Below are 24104 nucleotides of genomic sequence, written 5' to 3'. Positions count from 1 at the left end.
CAGTGCATTATGCGTGAGCACGTAACCCTTTGGAAATCTTACTCACACACTGCCTAGTCCAAGGACAACACAGTCTGTTGAAACTCTACATTTGCTCTTTCCAGTAACAGCCACCTGTGTATCACCTGTGCTATATAATCACAGGAAGTGTGCCAGAATAACCACACATCTATGTGTATCACCTGTGCTATATAATCACAGGAAGTGTGCCAGAATAACCACACATCTATGTGTATCACCTGTGCTATATAATCACAGGAAGTGTGCCAGAATAACCACACATCTATGTGGTTTTCCCATGCATATTTATGGGATCTGCCAAGTATCAAACATACTTTGTTCTAGGTCAATTCCTTGAATATTTTCCTTTCCAGTGTGATGGCTTATCTTTGAAATGCCAATAGAATCACAATTTCCTAACCCCAGAAATACCTATCTGGGGACAAATTATCCCTTGTTTAGAAAAATGGAGCAAATGAATATAGCACCAGTTTTGCTGCTTAAGAAATAAAGAATGAAGAAAACATGTATGGCTAAAACCCAGTGGCGGTTAGTGAATTTTGTAGCTGTTTGGGTGTAAATCTATATGATTAATATGTGTGCATGACCGAGCATAGCGAGGGAGTCTGAAACAAACCAAGAAGGATTGGGGTGGCTTCTTCCCCCGAGAAATCTTTCAAAAATTGGGTTAAAATGGTGCATGTTACAGCACTTTCTGTGAAAAAGGTGGATTAAAATCCTGTGAGAAACCAGACGGTGTCTCACCCGCTAGTCCTCGGGGATCTGTCATCCAGGTTGCCAGGACACAGCCATCACTTTTGGATTCAGTTCCTGGGGGCGGACCAGTGCGGGATGATCACCTGGGTGGGCGATTTTTGGGGAGTGGGAGTGGGGCACCTAATGCGAGATGTGAGATCCTCCTCCCTGTAACACCTTTACCCCATCCTACCAGGTAGGATATTTGGGAACTTTACCCCCCCACCCCCTTTCCCTTCTTGAACACTTTCACATGGACAGCCCACTCTGGGTGAAAACAGACTCACACGTGATCATTGTACCTCACATGTCCCACTACTATGGTCAGGTAAGGTCGGGCAATTACTGGTAACCAGTCACACTGACTTCCATTTAGCTTTCCCACATGAATAAAAGGCAGAGCACGAAAGCACTCTCTGAGCGAGGCAAAGCATGCGAAGGAACAGCATTTTCTAGATGGCAGCTGAATGAGGGAAGAAAGATGGCAAACCAAGAAAGGTGCGTGGCGGGAGATACCCTTGACCTTTCTGGCAAGAAACCGTTACTTTCCAGAATCCTTTAGATTAAAAAGCATATGACCAGGAAATCAGTCTAAAGAATCCTGCATTTTGTGTCGGAGATACCTGGTGCCCTCCTGTATGGTTGACCAAGTCAGGGAGGAGCAGCAGCCGCCGTGGTACCATCCTTGGCTGCAGGATCAAAGCAGCGCCAAGGAGATCAACAAAGCCGGTGAGTTGGGGAGACTGATGCAAGACCGGTCTGTATTGAAGTCAAGGTAGCAAGCAGCAACATTGTATAAAGAGTGCAAGAAAGAAGATTAATAACACGTCGGATGAAAAACGCAAGGAAATAATAATTGCTGCTGGATGTTTGACCTTTAGCAGAGAAAAATCCAATACCAGTGACAGAGTGGTCCGGCGCCGCATGGGTGCTCAATCGAAGGCCTCTTTGAGGTATCCAGCCAAGAAGTGGCAGAAGGAAAAGTAAAAGATGAGAATGAGAAATTAAGTGAATCTAATCAAAATCCATTGCGCAATCGAAAAACGTACATTTTTGATACAAAGAGGAAAGCTTAGAAAGTGAGAGTACATGGTCCGAGCCCAAACGACGGAGACCAATTGTGAACATTGTGCTTAAGGGGTACGAGCCAGAATGAGGGAGATCAATTGTGAACATTGTGCTTAAAGGATACAAGCCCGAACGAGGGAGACCAATTGCGAACATTGTGCTAAAGGGGTCCAAGCTCGAACGAGGAAGATCCGTGGTCCGATCCTGATCCAGGGAGACTAATTGTGAATATTATGCTAAAAGTGTGTCTGAACCTGAAGGAGGCAGACCCACTATGAACAGTGGATCCGAGAACTTGTGAATGTGAAAATCCTGATAAGAAAGGAACTTTGGTGATTGTTTGTTATATGAGACCCTCTGCAATAAGAGACTTTTATTGGGAAACAGGCTTTGGCAGACGGTGCTGATACTATGCTTTGAAATATATCCTTGTGGCAGAGAAGTCAGAGTATATGCGAAGCTCGAGAGAGCCGCCTTGTCCCGTGCTGAAAACATGGGGAAGGGAAGTCAACTGCTCAACTATCTCGACATATCATTTCTTGAACACTTTTCTTTTTGCATACATTGTTGTCCCAAACCATTTGTATTTAGAAGTAAGGATTGGCAGTAGGTTTATTAGTATAGGCCCTTTTATTTTGACAGAGACTCCACTAGGACTGCATTATTATTATTTGATGGTCGTAGCTTGCTCCCATCCATAGATTTAGGGTTTGATAGGCGTTCAACCAACCCATTGAAGTTCATTAAACACCTTTGAACTATGATAGCTTGTCTGTCTTCATTGTTTGATACCATGCCTTCATTACAATCCACACAGTTTGCAATCAATTGTGTATGGTAGCACATGAAAAAAACAAAGTATGTAAGTTACCAACCGTGCCAGGACCATTTCTCAATGCATTTTCATGCCTTTGCCCACAACACATGCTAGTATATACAATATTTTCATGCTGGCTGTTCCCATAGATGTCCATGCATGCTCCAAGCCAGTAAACAAATGCTGTGCCAGAGAAAAGAAAAACAAGTACAACCAGCTGGCTAGACTGGCCTACAGTGGATGGAGGCCAGTGACAATGTTTTCTTTAACCTTTATGCACAGTTAACTGTGCATCAAGGGTAAAGCAAAGTCAAGTATTTGTATGTGCGTATACATGCCTACATTCAATGTAGGACAAGTCTAGCCAAGTAACCACCAGAGCTGTCAACTGGCCCACAACTCACAGGTTTGACCGTTACAAAAATAACAAACCATTGAAGCTGCAAAAGTGTAAAGCCTCTGAGCAGGGCAGGCTTAGAAAAATGCTCATCACTTCTTAAAGTGAGGACTTTGTACATGTACAGCAACCTTTTCATCACCGTACAATGGCTTTACTGAGGTCTGCTTCTGCCAGTGACTGAGCTTTGACCTCCTGTGATCACCTAAAGTTGGCAGATTTCACAGCCCAGAAGTGTATAGCCTTGCTGTCACATCAACAAAAGGAATGATTTAAGGGCTGTGGCGTCAGGCACACAAGTTATTGGTGGGTCATGCTTGAAAAGAATGCTACATTCTGAAAGTAATCCATGCACTGATATACAAGTGTTTACAATCGGGTTTATTGTAAGTCCAGATAATTGTGTTTGCCTGATCACTAAATATATTCATTGTTGATGTTTCAATTTGTCAGAAAGCCACTGCTCGTAAACACACATATTCAGAAAAGTTTTGCCCAAGATCACAAATTACTATTGTGCCGAATCAACTTCCGGGGCACCAGTGGTCCAGGGATGAATATTGGTTTCTATACCATCAATCAACCCCACACCTCTAGTACACCAGAAAGGATCCAACAAGATTGGAATACAAGTGAATAATAAGACCTCCTTGTCCAATTTTGTTTACGTGGATGGAACAGCAGGCTTATCTCTGCAAGATCGTGGATCGTTGGTTAGTTGCAACACAGCGAAAATACAATTATTACCAAATGATAAACAGGACTGTCCAGTCAAGGCTCCATAAATGATCTACTGTATTATTTTTACAACACACATTTCTATCACACTACAAATACAACCACCCTGTAAAGGAACACAGAGGACAGACAGTTTCACGAAGGAAAAGGGATGCACTCTGGATACTGACAGGAGGGTTGTTGGTAAAACAATCAGTCTTACAGTTCAAGGTTATTGTCATGATGCCTACCCCCGGGCATCAGGACCAAGGCCCTCAGCTCCGGGAGCAGGCATCCAGACATTTGTTTAAACCTCAGCAGCCCCGGCTAGGGGCTGTCTGGGTTCAGTCCTGGCACCTTAGGCGCCAGGCTCATAGACTTTACTTACCTGATGCAGACCATGCTGCAAAAGAGTCCAAGCCTACATGAGGCCTGGATGGGACTATTTTGTTACAGGGACTATTTTTTACTAGGGCGTGGCTCTAGGGAACTTCTTACATGGAACTACTTTGGAGGCTATTTAAACCAAACCCGAACAGTAGCACATGCTTCGCGTTATTCTGCATCCAGCAGCGTGACGCTCACCGTGCCTGCAGCCAGCATCCAGTCTTCTGCCACGCCTGCCTCGAATCCGGAGCTCCTAGAAGAAAAGGACAAGGTTAGAAAAAAACTTATTTCAAATTCCTCACCTAATTCCGGAATCATTTCATCTCCGGACCTGGAAAGTACATCAGTCCCGCGCGCGTCACTTCGCCAGCTCCAGCACGGCGCCATACTCACCAGTTCTCACAGCATCTTTCGATCCGCCACTGTCTCCATCATTTCTTCGCCGTTATCCGGCACCTAGGGGACACAAGAAAAAACAAGGTGAGCCAAGGGAATCAACAAATACAACCTCTTAACATCATAGACTTACCTGATTTACCACCGGCGGTATTATTCCATAACTCTCCACATTTTCATATGCCGCATCTGTAAAGAGGGAGAAAAACAACACGTTAACACATGCAATAGTTACCGGACAGCGTTGTGTAACACAGACTCTTACCTGAACGCCAGCAGCAGCTACGAGACCTTCTTCTCACGAACTCAGTTGCAACTTAAGGAAGGAAGGGGACAAGAGTGAACATCGGGCACATTGAACTCTTTGAACTTGATACTTACCAATCCCGCCAGGGACTTCAGAGTCAATACTTACCGGAACTCTCCCAACGCCTTCGAACTAGTGAAGTAACTGGTATCTACGCGCCCCTGAAAGACACGCAGGATGGAGAGCTCATCTTTTACGAACATAAGGTGAGGTTACTAAGGGGATATCGGAGGTGATTAGTGGGGGAGAGCGAGAACAGTTGGGAGGCCATCACTAAAACCCACAGGTGGTTAATCCCTGTCTCCACTTGCAGGAAAATACTTCTTCGGGTCCAGCAGAAAAGACTAGGCGGGCGAGTCCAGACAGTCATCTCTGCACTACGCATCACGTTGAAGGAGACCGCAGCTGTCCGGGTCCGATCGACACCCCTGTGGGGTCCAGGTGAGCGTAACAGAACGCAAAGCCTCTCTACAAATACCCACCCGGGTGTTATGGAAACCTCGGAAACCGACTAACTGGCCCAATTATTGGGGGAACTTAGGGCGGAAGTACATGCCGCTCGCCAAGAGACTAATGCCCTCAGGAGAGAATTGATTGTCTCAAAGGAGCGCATGGATGATCTGGCTAGGCAACTACTGCAAAACCAAGCTGGGCAAACGCCCCTACCTAGATATGGGGGAAACCCAACCCCCGTTTCATCAAGCAATCCTGTGCAAGTGGTTTTGCCAGGAAATATTCCCTTAGCTCCACCTGAATGCTTTGCTGGGGACCCCAAAAGGTTTGCCGTGTTTATGAACCAATGCCGCTTGCACATTTTATGCAGACCCGGAGCCTTTCCAAATGACCAAGCCAAAGTAGCCTTTGTATTGTCATATCTTACTGGCAGCGCAGCAGATTGGTCCATTCCATTAGTCAACCAGGATGATCCTCTTCTCCGGGATTTTCAGGGTTTTCAAAGGAGCATGGAAAAACTATTCGCCAGACACTCACTGGGTCAAGCACTGGACAACAAACTTTTATCCTTATGACAACGTAACCAGGATCTGCTAACCTATATTGCAACCTTAAATAGGTTGGTGGTGGAAACCGGGTGGCTGGAGGAAAAACAAATTACATTGTTTCATCGTGGACTTCGGGGAGAACTCAAAGATGTTTTGGCTCAAGTTGTGAACCCACCTCAGGATTGCACAGAATTTATAGACTTTGTGGTCCAGCTAGACCACCGACTTCAGAACCGAAAGACTGATCGAGCTAAATTCGAGAACCGGGTATTGGTTAAACCCAACGTTGCCCCCAAAGGAACAGATGCATCTGAACCTATGCAGATCGGGGGGGTTAAAGGACCCTTAACTGAAAAGGAAAGAGAAAGAAGACGACAGATGCAGTTGTGTCTGTACTGTGGAACCTCAGGACATTTTTTACGGGATTGCCCTACAAAACCACCCAAGAAGGTGGTAGGAGTTGCTGATAAAAGCCACATAGAGCCTGATTCGGGAAACGACCACGCCCGACAAGCGTAGAGGTCTGCTTGCCGAGCGTAAAGAAGGACACTCAGACCTCGCATCTGATCATCCCAATGGTCCTGCTTGATCCCAGGCAGCCATCACGTATGCACGCAGTAAGGGCATACATAGATAGCGGGGCCGTAGGAAACTATATGGACCACAAATTGGTGTCAAGGATGAATCTACCTCTTTGCAAAACGACCACTTTGGATGTCATCACCACAGTTGATGGAACTGAGATTGCCTCGGGGCCTGTAACTCATTCCACTACAGAGATGACACTGTTGAGTCAAGATGGGCATCGAGAGACTATTGTGTTTGATCTAATCAAAGCCCCACACAGTTCCAGATAATACTGGGGATGCCATGGTTGGAAACACATAATCCTTGTATAGATTGGCGAGAGAAGAGAATAACTTTCCCGGATTGTGCACACACCTGTTACCCGGAGAAAACTTTGAACAAAGGCCTGGCTACAGTCGTTAACCCAATCGTGCAGTTACCTCAGGAATACCAACAATTTCAGGATGTTTTTCAAAAAGAACAGGCCAATACATTACCTCCTCACAGATCATACGATTGTCAAATCGACCTCCTACCCGGTGCACAACACCCATGCAGTAGAATCTATGCCCTCACGGAACCTGAAAATCGTCACCTACGGCAATACTTGGACCAATACCTTGCTAATAGCTTTATTCTTCCTTCCAAGTCTCCTGCATCCTCAGCTTTATTCCTCATGCCAAAAAAGGAAGGTGACCTTAGAACGTGCATAGATTACCGTGCATTAAATCAGATTACGGTAAAAAAATGATACCCATTGCCTCTGATCCCCGTATTACTAGACCAAGTAAAGGATGCTTGTATCTACACTAAGTTAGATCTCCGAGTGGCATATCATCTGGTACGTGTCAAGAAAGGTGACGAATGGAAGACTGCCTTTCGCACCAAGTACGGATTATTCGAATATCAGGTGATGCCCTTCGGGTTGTGCAATGCACCAGCAGCCTTCCAATATTTTATGAACGATGTCCTTTGTGAACTCATTGACGTCTGTGTCGTCGTATACATAGATGATATTCTAGTGTACTCCTCCTCAGAATCAGACCATGTTAAGCACGTGCGTGCAGTCCTTGAGAAAATACGCCAGCACAAGTTATATGCAAAATTGGAAAAATGCGTTTTTCATGCTACAGAAGTCGAATTTCTTGGATTTATCCTGACTCCAAAAGGAGTCCGAATGGACTCTCGAAAGGTGGACGCAATTCTCAAGTGGCCATCACCCAGTTCAGTCAAAGGGGTACAAAGCATGCTCGGATTTGCTAATTTCTACTGCAGATTCATTCCGGACTTCTCCCATGTTGTACACCCCATCACAGCACTTTTGCAAAAAAACAAACGCTTCTTGTGGACCGAAGAGGCTGAAAAGGCCTTCCGAGAGCTGAAAGCGAAATTCACATCAGCACCTGTCTTAAAGCATCCACGCCCTGAGCTTCCATACATAGTAGAAACTGATGCATCCAGTTTAGCCATGGGAGCTGTCCTGTCCCAGAAGGATCCTGAAACTGGTCAACTTCACCCAGTAGCGTTTTGGTCCAGAAAGTTTTCAGCACCTGAGTTAAACTACGCGGTTACCGATAAAGAGCTATTAGCCATCAAATCCGCCTTTAAGGCTTGGCAGCACTATCTTCTTGGTGCCAGGCATACTATTACCGTAATCACTGATCACCGGAACCTGCAGTATATAAAAACAGCCAAAGCCCAATCATCGCGACAACTTTGATGGGCATTGTTCTTTGCCGAATTCGATTTTGTGATCACTTATCGACCAGGCTGCAAAAATGGCAAAGCAGATGCCTTATCCCGAATAGGGATGGGAGAAGCATATGCAAACATGGAACCTGTGCCAATAATTCCAGAGCAAAGAATTCTTGGCTTAACTACTCTACAGACACTAGAAGATATTCATTCAAAAATCCAACAACTCTTCGATACAGCAATCCTGCAGGACTGGGTAAAGAAAGGCCTGGACTACTCAGTCGTCAATGACCTACCTTACTATCAAGGACGACTATTTCTACCACACAAGGAAATACAAGAACTAGTCATCTCCAATTACCATGACACCCTGATGGAAGTGCACCCAGGTATTGCAAAAACTGAAGCGAAAATTAAGAGACAGTTCTGGTGGCCCACTTGGTGAAAAGATGTAAAGTCATTTGTGATGTCTTGTGGCATTTGCGCCCAAAACAAAAGCCAGAAAAAAAATCCTGCTGGCCTTTTACAACCTTTGGATATTCCACCGACACCATGGCACACCTTGTCTTTAGACTTTATTACAGATCTACCTTCATGTAATGGATTTAACACCATCCTAGTTATGGTGGATCTTTTTTCCAAGATGGCCCACTTTATTCCTTTAAAGGGGTTACCTTCTGCTTTGATTTTGGCCAAGGAGTTCCTCAAAAACATTGTTCGATTACAGGGGTTCCCTTCCGTATTGGTTTCTGACCGAGGTAGTCAATTTATCTCGCATTTTTTGAAGAAATGTTGTCAACTGGCACTAATTGACGTGAGGCTATCAACAAGTCACCATCCCCAGACTGATGGAAGCACGGAAAGGACCAACCAGACCCTTGAACAGTACCTACGCTGCATGCTACACCAGACCGAAAGCAATTGGAAACATATTTTATGGATTTCCGAGTACGCATACAATAACTCTGTACATTCAGGAACCGGACAAAGCCCTTTTTATACCATATATGGACATCACCCTCGAACCTCAGAACTCGATTTGCCTCAGCACTTAGAAATGCCCGCGGTTAGTCATTAGCACTCTACTATTATACAAGCCTTTAAGGAAGCCACAGAACATTTGAAACGAGCAAAAGAGAAATACAAGAAAAATGCTGATCAACATAGAAGTGAAACTCCACAATACCAGATTGGGGATCAAGTTTGGCTGGCTACAAAACATATACCTCTGAAGGGAACTCGGACTTTTAATCCTAGATATTTGGGACCTTACACCATTAAGGCCATTATCAACCCGGTGGCCGTCAAATTGGAATTACCCTCTAATATGCGAATTCATCCTGTCTTTCATGTTTCACTTCTAAAACCAGTTCAACCAGGGACAAGATTAACCAAACCACCTGACCCCATCTTGATAGATGGAGAACCTGAATTCGAGGTAAGAAATATCCTGGACTCCAAGATGAATAAATCAAAACTTTTTTATTTGATCGATTGGAAGGGCTACAGACCACAAGAAAAATCATGGGAGCCTAGCGACCACGTTCATGCACCTCGGTTGGTGAAAAGATTCCATCAGAACTTCCCAGACAAACCGGGGCCAAGGGGAAGAACAACTTTAGGAGGGGCCTTGGGGGGGAGTGCTGTCATGATGCCTACCCCCGGGCATCAGGAACAAGGCCCTCAGCTCCGGGAGCAGGAATCCAGACATTTGTTTAAACCTCAGCAGCTAGGGGCTGTCTGGGTTCAGTCCTGGCACCTTAGGCGCCAGGCTCATAGACTTTACTTACCTGATGCAGACCATGCTGCAAAAGAGTCCAAGCCTACATGAGGCCTGGATGGGACTATTTTGTTACAGGGACTATTTTTTACTGGGGCGTGGCTCTAGGGAACTTCTTACCTGGAACTACTTTGAAGGCTATTTAAACCACACCCGAACAGCAGCATATGCTTCGCGTTATTCTGCATCCAGCAGTGTGATGCTCACCGTGCCCGCAGCCAGCATACAGTCTTCTGCCACGCCCGCCTCGAATCCGGAGCTCCTAGAAGAAAAGGACAAGGTTAGAAAACAAACTTATTTCAAATTCCTCAGCTAATTCTGGAACCAATTTATCTCCGGACCTGGAAAGTACATCAGTCCTGCACGCGTCGCTTCGTCAGCTCCAGCACGGCACCATACTCACCAGTTCTCACAGCATCTTTCGATCCGGCACTGTCTCCATCATTTCTTCGCCGTAATCCAGCACCTAGGGGACACAAGAAAAAACAAGGTGAGCCAAGGGAATCAACAAATACAACCTCTTACCACCATAGACTTACCTGATTTAGCACTGGCGGTATTATTCCATAACTCTCCACATTTTCATATGCCGCATCTGTAAAGAGGGAGAAAAACAACACGTTAACGCATGCAATAGTTACCGGACAGCATTGGGTAACACAGACTCTTACCTGAACGCCAGCAGCAGCCACGAGACCTTCTTCTCACAAACTCAGTTGCAACTTAAGGAAGGAAGGGGACACGAGTGAACATCAGGCACATTGAACTCTTTGAACTTGATATTTACCAATCCCGCCAGGGACTTCAGAGTCAATACTTACCGGAACTCTCCCAACGCCTTCAAACCAGTGAAGTAACTGGTATCTACGCGCCCCTGCAAGACACGCAGGATGACAAGCTCATCTTTTACAAACATAGGTGAGGTTACTAAGGGGATATCGGAGGTATTTAGTGGGGGAGAGCGAGAACAGTTGGGAGGCCATCACTAAAACCCACAGGTGGTTAATCCCTGTCTCCACTTGCAGGAAAATACTTCTTCGGGTCCAGCAGACAAGAATAGGTGGGGCAGTCCAGCCAGTCATCTCTGCACTACGCATCACGTTGAAGGAGACCGCAGCTGTCCGGGTCCGATCGACACCCCTGTGGGGTCCAGGTGAGCGTAACAGTTATTCGGTTTCAGTACCAAGGGGGCAAAGGGTTGTATCTGTCTCTAGGGGCCTTCAGAGAAAGACCAGGGGAGGCAGAAACACAATGTACCTGGTGCTGAAGAACTTGGTGCTCGACAGCGTCGAGGCGGTTCCAGGGCTCTTCGAAGCCCTTGACACAGAGTTAGTGGTGTGATACAGCTGTGGGTACCAGGCAGCAGGCAGTTCAGCGGGCAAAGCTGGACGGACATCTGCAAGGTGTCCGACGTGGCGGCTCGGGGCCAAGACTCGTTGTCTCTGTGCTGGTTGGCAGATCTGGAATGCTGGTCGAGGCCACTCAGACGGCTCTGGTGATTGTGGTGTGACAACAGTCAGCGGTGCAGCTGGATGCGGTTTGAGGACTCAACTGTCTCGAAAATGTCCTTAAAAGATGGACGCTGGATGATGCTTGTGTGGCACTCCTCCTAGCTTCTTCGCAGGGCTCGTGTCCTTTCAAGGTTGATGGCCCAAAGCTCAGGAGAGTGTTTGCAGGCAACAGCCTTGTCCTTTGACCAGAAACTCTCCATCACTTCCTACCTAGGAAGCTTTCTGGCAGAACCTAGCAGGGCACGCTATGTGCTGGCTGGGTACCGATTCAGGAGCTGCTGGACAGGTCCTCTGAGTCCAGTATCTCCCTCTGTTCCCTGGGAGATGTTTAGGGGAGGGATCTTGCTTCCCTCTTGGAATTCCTGGCCTTCCTTCACTGGCAGAGGATGTACGATAGAGTGTACCTTCAGCTCGAGTCCAAATGAGTCCTTCTTACTCCTTTTAAAGTCTGCAGTTGATCTCCTAAGTGAGGGGTTCAGCCGTCTTGTAAAGTGAAATGGGCCCCTGCGATTGTTGCAGGCTAAGCCCACCTTGATGAACTAATCCTGGGTCCCCACCAACAATCCTCTGTTATGCATGAGGTCAGGACCAGAGTGCTCTTCAAAAGGACAGACAAGGGGGTGACAACATACACCTAAGTCCCACCCATCTCCCTGTCTGTTGTAGATCAAAGTGTCTCTCTGGTTAACTGAGTCCTCTGTGACTCTTGATTAAAGCACAGGGTTCCTTTGAGGTTTGTGCTGGGAGCAGACGTCCAGTCTTCCCCCAAACCACATTCTTCTCCCCTCTGAAAGGGGTCTGCTCTGCAGGGACACCTACAGTAACTGCTGGACCCAGACAGGATTTCACTGCCTTTCATACAGAGAGCTGGGAACTAGCTTCAAGTTGACACATTGCATACCAAAGGGGTGTTAGTCCCGTCTTCCTGTTGTCTCTTCTGGCAGCCAAGCCTCTTAGTGCCTGTTGTCTGTGTCTTCCCAGAGTAAATGTGACCATGCGTTTTGTACAGGAAGCAGACGAAATGTGCGTGGAATGGCCTCACACATTTCTCCGAGGTTGCTCTCCCATTATTCATTTTCATTATTATAAAATCAAAAAAGCCCAGGCGAGCGCACTCTCCCCGTGCGGATGGTTGAATTCCTCTCAACTCTACTGCAATTGCTTCATTTCTAATTACCTATTAAAGGATAACTCAAAATTACAATGCAGTGAACACTTTAGCTGAGTGATGCAAATAATATGACATGCTTGCCTTTAACTAATCACAAATCAGAACTAATTGTCAGCTCTATTGGGACAAATACAAGTATGTATGCTATTAAACACTATTACAAAAATATAAATAAAAGGGAACTAAGCTTGTTTCTAATTCCAGTGGAATTGTCCTCAATGTCGTGTGTTCACAGTGCATTTTGGTCTTTGAATGAGGTGGGCAGAGATGTACGAGTTATGCACATTTTTCTAGCCATGGGAGTGTGAGCAATTCATAAGTGACCCTTGAACCCACTGTGAAAAGTTGCCATCTATGGGGAGTAACACTTGCCACCTTTGCTTTACCCTTGATGCACAGTAGCTGTCTGTGCATCAAGTGTAAAGAAGAGACAAGTGCTATTGTGTGGATAGACCAGACTGCATTCAATGTAGGAAGGCAAGGCCTTAGCTCTGGCAGCACCCAAGCGGAACCAAAATATGGCGCCCTCTGCGCCAGCACAGGAGCTGCGGTCTTTTCCCTTAAATAGGGTGGTGCCAGCCCCTGCCTTGGGAGGACTTAATCAGCCCACATTGAGGAGGTTGCAGGAACAAAGCAGCACACTGCCTTGATGCCCTAGTGTTAGGGCCTGGGCTCCGATGGGAAGAGGGTGCCACCAAGATCCTGTCAGATTTCTCACCTGGGAGAGTCGACTATTTACATTTAAACATTCATTAACATGGCAGCAGCAGCAAACATATAGTGGCAGAGAAATAAAGCCAGCCCAATCTACAGCAATACCATATCCCTAAACTGACGTGCTTTTAAAACTGCCATCCAGCCAAAGAATTGAGGTTGGCTCCACCAGCTCTGGGTGGCACCTATGTAAAAGAAAGGTTCCCGGCAACAGCACAGTCTTGCAAGATACAGATATGTGTTTGTTAGGGTGAGTATTGTGACCAAGGAAAACAGCAGAGTCCAACTTCCATTGCTCACTCAAAAGGTTTTCTTGCTGAATCACTATCACAGACATGTATCCAATTTAAAATTGTGGTCAATTTTAAATTGGAAACATGCATTTTGGATAAACTCAAAGAGCATTCTGGGAACATAAGGCATTCTTATGTTCACAGAATGCTCTTTGCTCTTATGCAAAATGCCAGGTTTGGCCACAGCCCTCTGCCCTCGCCTTCCTCTGCCTCCAAAGAGATGGGGTAGTCCAGAGTATTTTATTTTTGGCCAAAATTGCCCTATTTCAATGAAAAGCTCCCTTTTCCAGCACATGAGTGGGGGGAATTTCGCTTAAATAGGGCACCACCATGCACCCGACCATGGAGCTATTCACTCAAATGGGGCGCAGCCACCATTGCAGCTGGAGGGGGTGGGGGGGGATACACAGGCAATCAGTATCAGAGACATGCTTCAAATTTATAATTTCGGGCATTCGTAACAAGAATGCCCACAATTTTAAATTTGAAATATGCCTTTTGTATAAAAGTAAAGAGAATTTTGGGAACATATGTTCCCAAAATGCTATTTGCTTTTGTGGAAAATGCCAGGTCTGGCCACAAAGTTGGCCCCAACCTCCTCCTCTCCCAAGTAGAAGGGGGAACCCAGAGCATTTTATTTTTGGCCAGCTGCGCCCCCTATGTCAGTGAAAAGCTCCCTTCTCCAACACAGGAGCGTTATACGTAAACAGGGTGCCACCACAACGCCAGCTCGGGGGAAGCCTTTGAAATGCTACCCCGTGCTGGTGTGGCAGCAGACACCTACTAAAGTGAAAAGCTTCTGCTCCAGCACTGGAGCAGGGTGCTTTTTACTTAAATAGGGCGCTGCCACCATGCCATCCCAGGGAAGCTTTTCAAAGGCTGCCCAGTGCAGGTCTGGCAGCGGATCCCTATTCAAATGAAAAGCCTCTGCCCCAGCATTGGAGCAGACAGCTTTTCAATTCAATAGGGAACCGCAACCACGCCATCTCGAGGGAGCCTTTCAAAGACTGCCCCGTGTTGGCAGGCAGCAGTGACCTAATCAAATGAAAAGCTCCCTGCTCCTGTTTTGGAGCACCCGGCGCCAGCACGAGAGAGGGGCACTTTTAATTTAAATATGGTGTCTCCACCATGCCAGCTCGGGGAAGCCCTTGAAATACTTCCCCGAGATGGCGTGGCAGTGGTGCCCGTAGTAATAGAAAAGTTGCCTCCCCCATGCTGGCCCGGCAGTGGTTCCCAAATTAAGTGAAAAGCTCCTCCCATGGGGGGTGGGGCTTTTCACCTGTGCAGGGTGCTACTGGAGTGCCAAAATGGGGGAGGTTTTTTTTTTTTACATCGGGTGCCACGGCCGCTGCTGCTTTTTTAAGGGCTCCTCCATGATGGCGTAACAGAGGCCCCTTCCAAAGGTTGGCCCTTAATGTAGGTCAGTCTAGCCAAATCATGTTTGCTTTACCCTTGATGGACAGTAACTGTGCATCTTGGGTAAAGCAAAGGCCAGCCTAGCCACGTATTAACACTTCACTTACTGTGTACTGTGTGCTTCCAGGGTAAAGCAAAAAGAATGCCATGCCCAATGCAGCCCCCACCCGTAAATGTAGGGTCCCGCTGAGCAGTTCCTGTACATTTAGTGGTTGGGGCTGACGCTCAAACACAAACAACACACAAATGCACTATGATTCACACATTCTCACACCGTTCACCCACAACAAATACCAAAATACTTACATACACGCATAAAATCCACACACGCATGCATAAATGCACATTAAATGAAAACAATAAACGTACGTTGCCTGCATGGATCCACACGCACTCCACCGTATGGCCGCCCCCTCCTCTCAGGACGAGGTTGCCTCTCCTGTCAGTCAGCGTGTTTATGTTGCGGTATCTGCAACGTGAACACAGCTGAATGACAGGAGTGGCTGCTCCCGTCAGACAGCCTGTCTATGCTGATTGTGTAATAATCAGAGAAGGTGTGGCCCGTCTTCCGACGCCCCACCGGCTACCATTATTTGCCGGGCTCTGCAACACACACATTAAAAAATAATAATAACATAGCGGGTGGGGGCTGTGGGGGCCATTCAAAACCTGTTTGCTCTATTCTGTATCCAATGGTGTTAAGTATATGTCCCGACTAGTAAGACGTATGTACAGGCGCGTTATAAATTCCATATCATATCATATATTTGTTTTTTTTTTCTGAGATCAAAATGTGAGTCTGGCCCCTGTCTGCATCAATTAACTCTCCCAACCAGCAAAAGACTGGGACGTCAAATTAGCTATTCGGGTCTGTATTCATCAGTGTTTGCTGCTGATTTGCTCCTTGGGCTGAGAATGTCACATTGCTCCAGGCGAGCCAGTGTGTAAGATACAACAACTCCTAGTACAGGGTCTCAGAAACGGAAGATTCGCTCCAACTAATAAAGGTTAAAGCAGCCTGTTTCAAAGAATTGCCCTAACTGGACTTCAATTCAGAGTGTAACATGTCCAACATAACTTAGATTGTCATTTTCAGGAGTATTCTTCAATCAGACAACGGTTTCCAAGTGATTTCTGGACAGATTGCATTTCAAGTTGAATTCCTCTATAATCGTGGTTGTGGGGGGAGCCACGATATATGATATTATAATTTGTTATTTATAATGAACTTAATACCCAGAGGTTGCTAAGCACGAAGCAGGGGATCAAACCTGTGTTGCTCCGGCAAGACTAGCGTGTTGCCCCTGACCTATCCGCCGGAGACAGGGTGGCTGCTCAAGTTGATCCATAGGGATTTCTTGAAGTTGACGCGGCTTCCGGTTAGGTTTGTAGTCAATGGAAATGCAGGTTCAGGATGACCCAGAAGATCGGTTGCCGGCTGGAAGCTGTGGTAAGACCTACGGGGCAGGTTGCCATCTGGGAGGTGCAGGAAAACTCCGGAGACAGGTTGCAGCGGGAACATTGCTGTTTTGTGAGCCATTTCCAGGTAAGTCAAGTACAAGTCTCCAGATGAAGGTCTTCAGTTACTGGTGAGACTGATAGGTAAGATAGCGAAAGCCCTCACCGACGACGGTTCTATGTTCTTTCACCAATGAGTTTTTTTTAAGTATTTTTTTTCCATGAAAAGGCTTCCAAAAAACTCATCCATTTTTTTTTATATTTCGGGGTTCCCTCCAAACCCACCTCCCGATATTAATAACCCTACTCAAACCCCTCCCCAACTCTTTTATGCCCTTAAACTCTCCATATATCGATTATTTTTTTCAAAGTATTTTCATTAAAAAAAAATACTTCAGGAAAAACTGATACATCCACTGCTCAGCAACATGGGTCATGCTTTATAATCACCCAGGTGCCACGTATAACATTCCATGTGGCATTGTGCAGACACTCATGCATTCATAATCACTCAGACATTCTCACATAATGCATAGTGCGATAAAACGTCAAACCAGTCGCATACTAATAAAAGGTTATTTGAATTTTTTTTTACAACGTGCTTATTACCAATAGGTTTCTAATCGCGGACCCAGGTTTCAAACCTTTGTTGCTCCATGTCATCTTGCTTCCAAGGTGAGCGCGTTGCCCCTGAGCTGTCCTCCTGAGACTTAGGACGAAGGACTGCATTTATTATGGGTGGTAGCTATGATTGTCATTAGCTTTTCGTTTCAGGGTAGTGGCGTGGTCATGACTCAGTAAGGGGGTTTCTGGGAGTTTCTCTCTATGGCCTATATCCCGGGTTTGAGCCTCAAACAGAGTCTTTAGCTCACCATCCTTTCACAGATGAGAAATTTCCATTGCAAAGGCAGTCCAGCACCAGGCAATTCTCTTCTGAAAAAATAGTACCAGCAGCAACCCTAGACACGTGTTTCGGCCTTGTTGGGCCTCGTCAGTGAGGTGGAGCTGCGCCTCTCTAAGATCAGTGAGCAAGGGTTCCAAGTCTGGAGTAGCCTTGTAACTTAGGGTGAAAACCAAAAGCGAATGAATATGCATATGTTAGGGGGGTTCTGGGAGTTTCTCACTACCACCCTATATCCTGGGTTTGAGTCTCAACCATAGTCTTTAGGTCACTATCCTTTCACAGAAGAGAAATGTCCACTGCATATCAGTCTTTGTCCTGCCGTAGGGCAGTCCAGCACCAAAATGCCAGGCAATTCTGTTCTGAACAAGAGTACCAACAGCAACCCCAGACACGTGTTTCGGCCTGGTTGGGCCTTGTCAGTGAGGTGGAGCTGTGCCTCTCTAAGATCAGTGAGCAAGGGTTCCACGTCTTGAGTGCCCTAGTAATTTAGGGTGAAAACCCAAAGCTACTTAATATGCATAAGTAAGGGGGTTTCTGCGAGTTTCTCTCTACCGGCCTATATCCTGGGTTATAGTCCCAACCAGAGTCTTTTGCTCACCATCCTTTCACAGAAGAGAAATTTCCACTGCAAATCAGTATTTGTCATGTCTCACCACTGTAGTCTCACACGGATCTCACTGATGTGCAGATGCAGTGCTGCCTCGATGTGACGCTCTGGGCTGCAGGTGCTGGGTATTTTGTTATGTCGCTCAGCTTTGATACTTTGCCACTCATATATGATGGAGTTGGGATTCCAAAATGGAGCCACACATGCACTACTCATGCTATTGTAGGTTACTTGGACTGAAGCTTTTTTTCCCAAACTACTGATGATGTTCGGAACAACTTAATTCATAAAAAATCCCCGTTACGTAGATGTTTTGGTTTATGCCTGAAGAATAACACCTAAGGCTTGGACCTAAAACACTGCTACAGGTACACCAGGCCAAAGGTCAAATGGAAGCATCCCCTGTCTGATATTAGTTGCAGGCTCAAGGGGTGACATCTCATAGTTAGACAATCTGAGGTCATACTAGTAAAGGTTCACCAGGCCAAAGGTCGACCCGGCCTGATAGGACTAGCAGACTCAAGGGGTGACATCTCAAAGTGAGACAATCTGAGGTCATACTAGTAAAGGTTCACCAGGCCAAAGGTCGACCTGGAAGCAGTCCCTGCCTGATAGTGGTAGCAGGCTCAATGGGTGACATCTCAGCGTGAGCCGTTCTAAGGTTACACTACTAAAGGCTCACCAGGCTACAGGTCAACCTGACAAAAAATGTTTGGGATCAAAAGTTGTCACAAGCATAAATTCAGTATCCGGGATAAGGATTAACAGGAAAAAAAGGAACATTGCTCAAATATATTTTTAAAAAAAGGTTTACGAAGAGAGCTAAGTAGACGAGTGGGTGTGAAATAAAGGGAAATGAGAGTGAGGGAGATGCTTCGAAAACAAAAACAACAGTAAAACGAGGGTGACTTTCAAAGGGAGGTCTTTAGAAGGTCGATCTTTGAAATAATTGTGAAAATATGAAGGCCAGGATCATCACTAATCGTTAAATGCTTTATAATCATAAGCATCCATGGTAGTATGATATGGTAGGTTATTTATAACGCGCTTAAATACCCAGAGGTTTCTAAGCACGGACCCAGGGATCCTACCTGTGTTGCTCCGTGTCGTCTTGCTTCCAAGGCGAGCACGTCACCCCTGAGCTATCCTCCTGAGAGGAGCTATGCTCTATCACTCTTGTCTCGCTTCCGTCCTAGCCCTATTCTCCACTCTGCTCCCTTCATCCCCAAGCTTTACCCAATCTGCCCCCGACCCGCCCCGCGCTGCAGCCCCTTTCCCCTCCTTTGCTCCACTGGACCCCCTACATTGGAACACCTTGCCCAGGCCATCAAGAACACATCCACTTAAATTATGAATGTATCTCTGTTTTTGTGTGTACTATAAGCACACTTTCAACTGGAGGCGCCAGGGCACCGAACAGCAATATCACTAACAAAAAAAGACCGCCCTCCTTAAACACCATCTCCTCGCCCTCGTAGTCTTCCCGGGCTTCTCTCGCTACGGGAAATGTGACTGTTAGCAGTCTCATTTGAGACCAACACTTAAATTAACACTATCCAGTTGGCTTTTATTGTTCCCTCTTTAAACCTTACACAAGATTAATGATGTTATGCTTATATGGCGACTGTGTCTTGTTAACTCGTTTGCGAGCCTTCCTTATATGCGCATTGAGCCCCTTGGCGCCGCAGGTACTTATGTTATACTTTATTTATTTATTAGTGCGTGCACATGGGTTAAAACAAACCTTACACTTAATCACTCACCGATGTGCCTTTTAATTGGCTCACAGAGCATGCATAGGAATTGATATGTAGCCCGCATCTTTGTGCACTATCCACACACACACACACACACACACACACACACACTGAGAGAAGCACCTCTTTGCTCGTGCTTATCACAGGGAGACGGTAATCTGCTCTCGCTTTGGCTGCTTGTGTCAAGAGGGTGAAGCAGGCACTGAAGTCAGATACTCGGGCCCTTGATGAATAGTGTTCTTTTCTCCTGATAGAAAGAGAGGTACGTTCGGGGCTATTTCCGGCTCTCTGGCTTCCGCTGTACGCGCGCGCCATTGCACCCATGTGGCCATGCGGTGCAATGGCAGTGCAGATCCTCTTGGGGGAGTTGGCCCCAGGGTGCGTCTATTATTCTATCTCTCTATATCTTTGCCTCTGGAGCAAGGATACCCCTGGAGTGCCTTTCCGATGCTTCCGGATGTTTACGTGGCGAGCTGGGTGCCTGTGGCATCTTTAGCGTCCCTGTGAATGTTGTCACGTGCGCTTAACTCCCAGGGGGTCCCATGCGCGTAGACTGAGGGCAACTCAATCCTGCGTTCTCAAAGAGCTTTCCCACTGGGTTTCTGCAGATTTTCTTCCGGTCCCTTGCCTACCGAGAGATATCTCTAAGGAAGGTTATTTTACAACAAGGGGAAAAGAACTCTGGCAGACCTTGAGCACAAAACTCACCCAGAATAACGTCTGGATTACTTACTGGTAATCTTCATTATGCCAAGGCTTCCTCTTCTTCGTCATAGTCTTTACAGTCTGTAGGTTAGGTGCCACCCTGAGATAGGGAGCCATGCCAGCCACTGCATTGAAAAATAACACTGTTTCTCGCTCTCTTCCTCAGCAAGTCCCTACCATTCCTCCTTCTACCCTTCTACTTCTAAGCACCTTATAAAAAACCTATCATATCGTATACCCCACAGTGCCCTGGTCTAAATGGAACAGGGTAGATTTCTAGACGTGCATGTTTCTTTTTTTTATGCCTGATTGTTTTATTATACAAAATGTGTTTTTACACAGAAAATCCCCTTCCGTCCGCGGACATGATTCATAAGCAACACATCCAGGCACTTGCCGTGAGCAACTTCACCTGTAATGCCAGTTCTTTGCAAATGGTGTGAGTACCTGAACATATGATATCAGTACTTGAAAAATGGTGTGAGTACCTGAACATATGATATCAGTACATGAAAAATGGTGTTAGGTCCTGAACATATGATATCAGTACTTGAAAAATGGTGTTAGGTCCTGAGCATATGATGGAGAAGCTGTCCAACGCGAGAGTGCATGTGACGCATCATGAGACAGCAATAACAATCACATTATGAGGTAACCTCTGCATTGCATTCAACCCCACTTAGACCCTTGGATGTGGGAGATCTACAATGTAACATCCTGTATGTTGAATGCACAGTCTCATGAGGATAGCTCAGGGGAAACATGCTTGTCTTGGAAGCAAGGCAACGCTGAGCAACACAGAATCAATCCCAGGGACCTCGCTTAGAAACCTCTGGGTATTAAGTACGTTATAAATAAGCCATTACAATAGCACTCGTGTGATGTGTCATGTACAGAGCACGCCTCTGGCATCGCCTTGCCACGCAACTTGAGATACACTTAAATCCAGAAATTGAAGTGAGAAGAAACGGTCGCAGGTGGAGTTCCACGACGTTCTGTTTTACTGTTGACAGTTCGACTACTCTTTCCAACTATATTCACCTTTATGGAACTGTACGTTTTGAAGCTAAAGCATACTTCTTAAGTTTATCATCTTATAGAAGTTGCAGCTAAATGGAAAAAGGGCCGTACATTTATGAAATCTAAACGAGATAGCCTGGATGGTTTCTAGCTGACTTCATCTTAGCTCGGTGAAGATGGAGGGGGTCCTGCTAACCTAACACTAAGATGGAATCTCTCCTCACACTCCATTTCCCACAGATTTTTGGAAAACCTGTCAAGTTGGTTTTACAGGTTAAATGCTAGCACAATGTAGTTTCTAAAGGTCCATGCCATTCACAAGGGAAACTATTATAATATTAGGTCGCTGTATATGATGTTTCCATTCATGTTCCTGGACAAGTGTCAAGTTGTATTGGGAGACCTAGTGGCTAGTCGCTTGGACTATTGCAATCAATGCACCCCTCAGGGGTACCTCAAGGGAATGCATAAGCAGACTCCAGGTGGCTCAAACTAATTGGTTCCCGGCCATAGGAAAAGCTATCATGCCCAAGCTGTTTACAGGAAACGGGTGTGACTTTCAGTAGAGTAGATAATTAAACTCTAAGACCAGAATTCAGCTATAAAACCTTTGCATCTTTTTCAAATGCAACCCTGGGGCTTCTCCACACTACGTTCAGGATAGCATCACATGGTATATCCCAGGATGGACTCTTTGCTACCTTCAGTATAGCATCACATGGCATATCCCACAATGGAATCTTTGCTACCTTCAGGACAGCATTACATTGTATATCCCAGGATGGAACCTTTGCTACCTTCAGAATAGCATCACACAGTACATTCCAGAATGGAACCTTTGCTACCTTCAGGATAGCATCACACATGTATATTCCAGGATGCAACCTTTGCTAACTTCAGGATAGCATCACACGGTATATCCCAGAATTGAACCTTTGGTACCTTCAGGATAGCATCACACAGTATATCCCACGATGGAATCTGTGCTACCTTCAGGACAGCATTACATTGTATATACCAGGATGGAACCTTTGCTGCCTTCAGGATAGCATCATACATGTATATTCCAGGATGCAACCTTTGCTAACTTCAGGAGAGCATCACACGGTATATCCCAGAATTGAACCTTTGGTACCTTCAGGATAGCATTACATTGTATATCCCAGGATTGAACCTTTGCTACCTTCAGGATAGCATCACACATGTATATTCCAGGATGCAACCTTTGCTAAATTCAGGATAGCATCACACCGTACATTGCAGAATGGAACCTTTACTACCTTCAGGATAGCATTACATTGTATATGCCAGGATGGAACCTTTGCTACCTTCAGGATAGCATCACACATGTATATTCCAGGATGCAACATTTACTAACTTTAGGATAGCATCACACGGTATATCCCAGAATTGAACCTTTGGTACCTTCAGGATAGCATCACACAGTATATCCCACGATGGAATCTGTGCTACCTACAGGACAGCATTACATTGTATATCCTAGGATGGAACCTTTGCTACCTTCAGGACAGCATCACACAGTATATTCCAGAATTGAACCTTTGATACCTTCAGGAGCTCCTCACACCATACATTCCAGATTGGAACATTTGCTACCTTCAGGATAGCATCACACAGAATATCCCAGAATGGATCCTTTGCACTTATGAACCCCCGGCAACGCCACTGGACTACTTCAACACAAGACATCCAGGCGCTCCTCTTCAAGACTGTAGAGGAGCAGTTGGATGCATTTTCCCTAACTCCCGCCCCATCATCACCATCATTCGGGAACAGCAGGAGAAGGGCTATATGTGGGACTCCATGTGTTATGCCCATACCTCACTGAGTGTATGAGAAATGATATCCACTCAGACAACCATATTGAATGTACCCTTGCTCTGAAAGTGTGGAAGGATGCCATATGGAAGGATGTCAGGACGCACCATTGTACATCATGAAACGCTGGGTGAATTCTGACGTGAGCAAAGTGATGTCATAAAGACGATAATCATGAATATATAAGAAGATAAAGTAACTTACTGACCAATAAATGTAAATGTGCAGTAACGCAAGGTACAAAAGATGCATAGAAGCTTGCTATAGAGAAATATATAACGTGACAAGGAGGGCCATTGTTGAAAAATGGACGCTGGCTTGTGTAAATATTCAATTCAACTACCTCAGAGGCCGATCATGGTTGGAGAGACAGGAGACGCTGGAAGAACAGCTTTGTATGCCAAACAAAGTGGAGTCGATGTTGGCTTGGGATCAAGAAGACTATTTTTAAGGAATAGCTGAAAGGCACAAAGGGAGGCAGACGGATGAGTCATGGACATGAGACATATTTCTCTAAGATTAAGGAAGAAGAAAACATCTGCAAGAGCCAAGTATTGGACAATTAACAGTGTATAAAGTCTATTCAAGGTAGAGTGATCAAGTCTCTAGAGGCCAAGGGGAACATTGACACCCAGTATAATTAAATCAAACAGCTGTAAATAAAAGGCTGAAATTTGACAAATTCATGGTCTCTTCACATGTGACCCAGAAGTCGAAAACAAGGGATATTCATTAAGCCTCGAATGAAGAAAGAGATGTGCTTTCACTCATTTGAATGTCCTTGAACAGAGAGCAGGCTACAAGGTCAACTACAGATGGGA

This window comes from Ambystoma mexicanum, chromosome 10 (assembly GCF_040938575.1).
Source record: "Ambystoma mexicanum isolate Mex_15411 chromosome 10, UKY_AmexF1_1, whole genome shotgun sequence".
Taxonomy (NCBI): Eukaryota; Metazoa; Chordata; class Amphibia; order Caudata; family Ambystomatidae; genus Ambystoma; species Ambystoma mexicanum.
Note: the sequence above shows the minus strand (reverse complement) of the source record.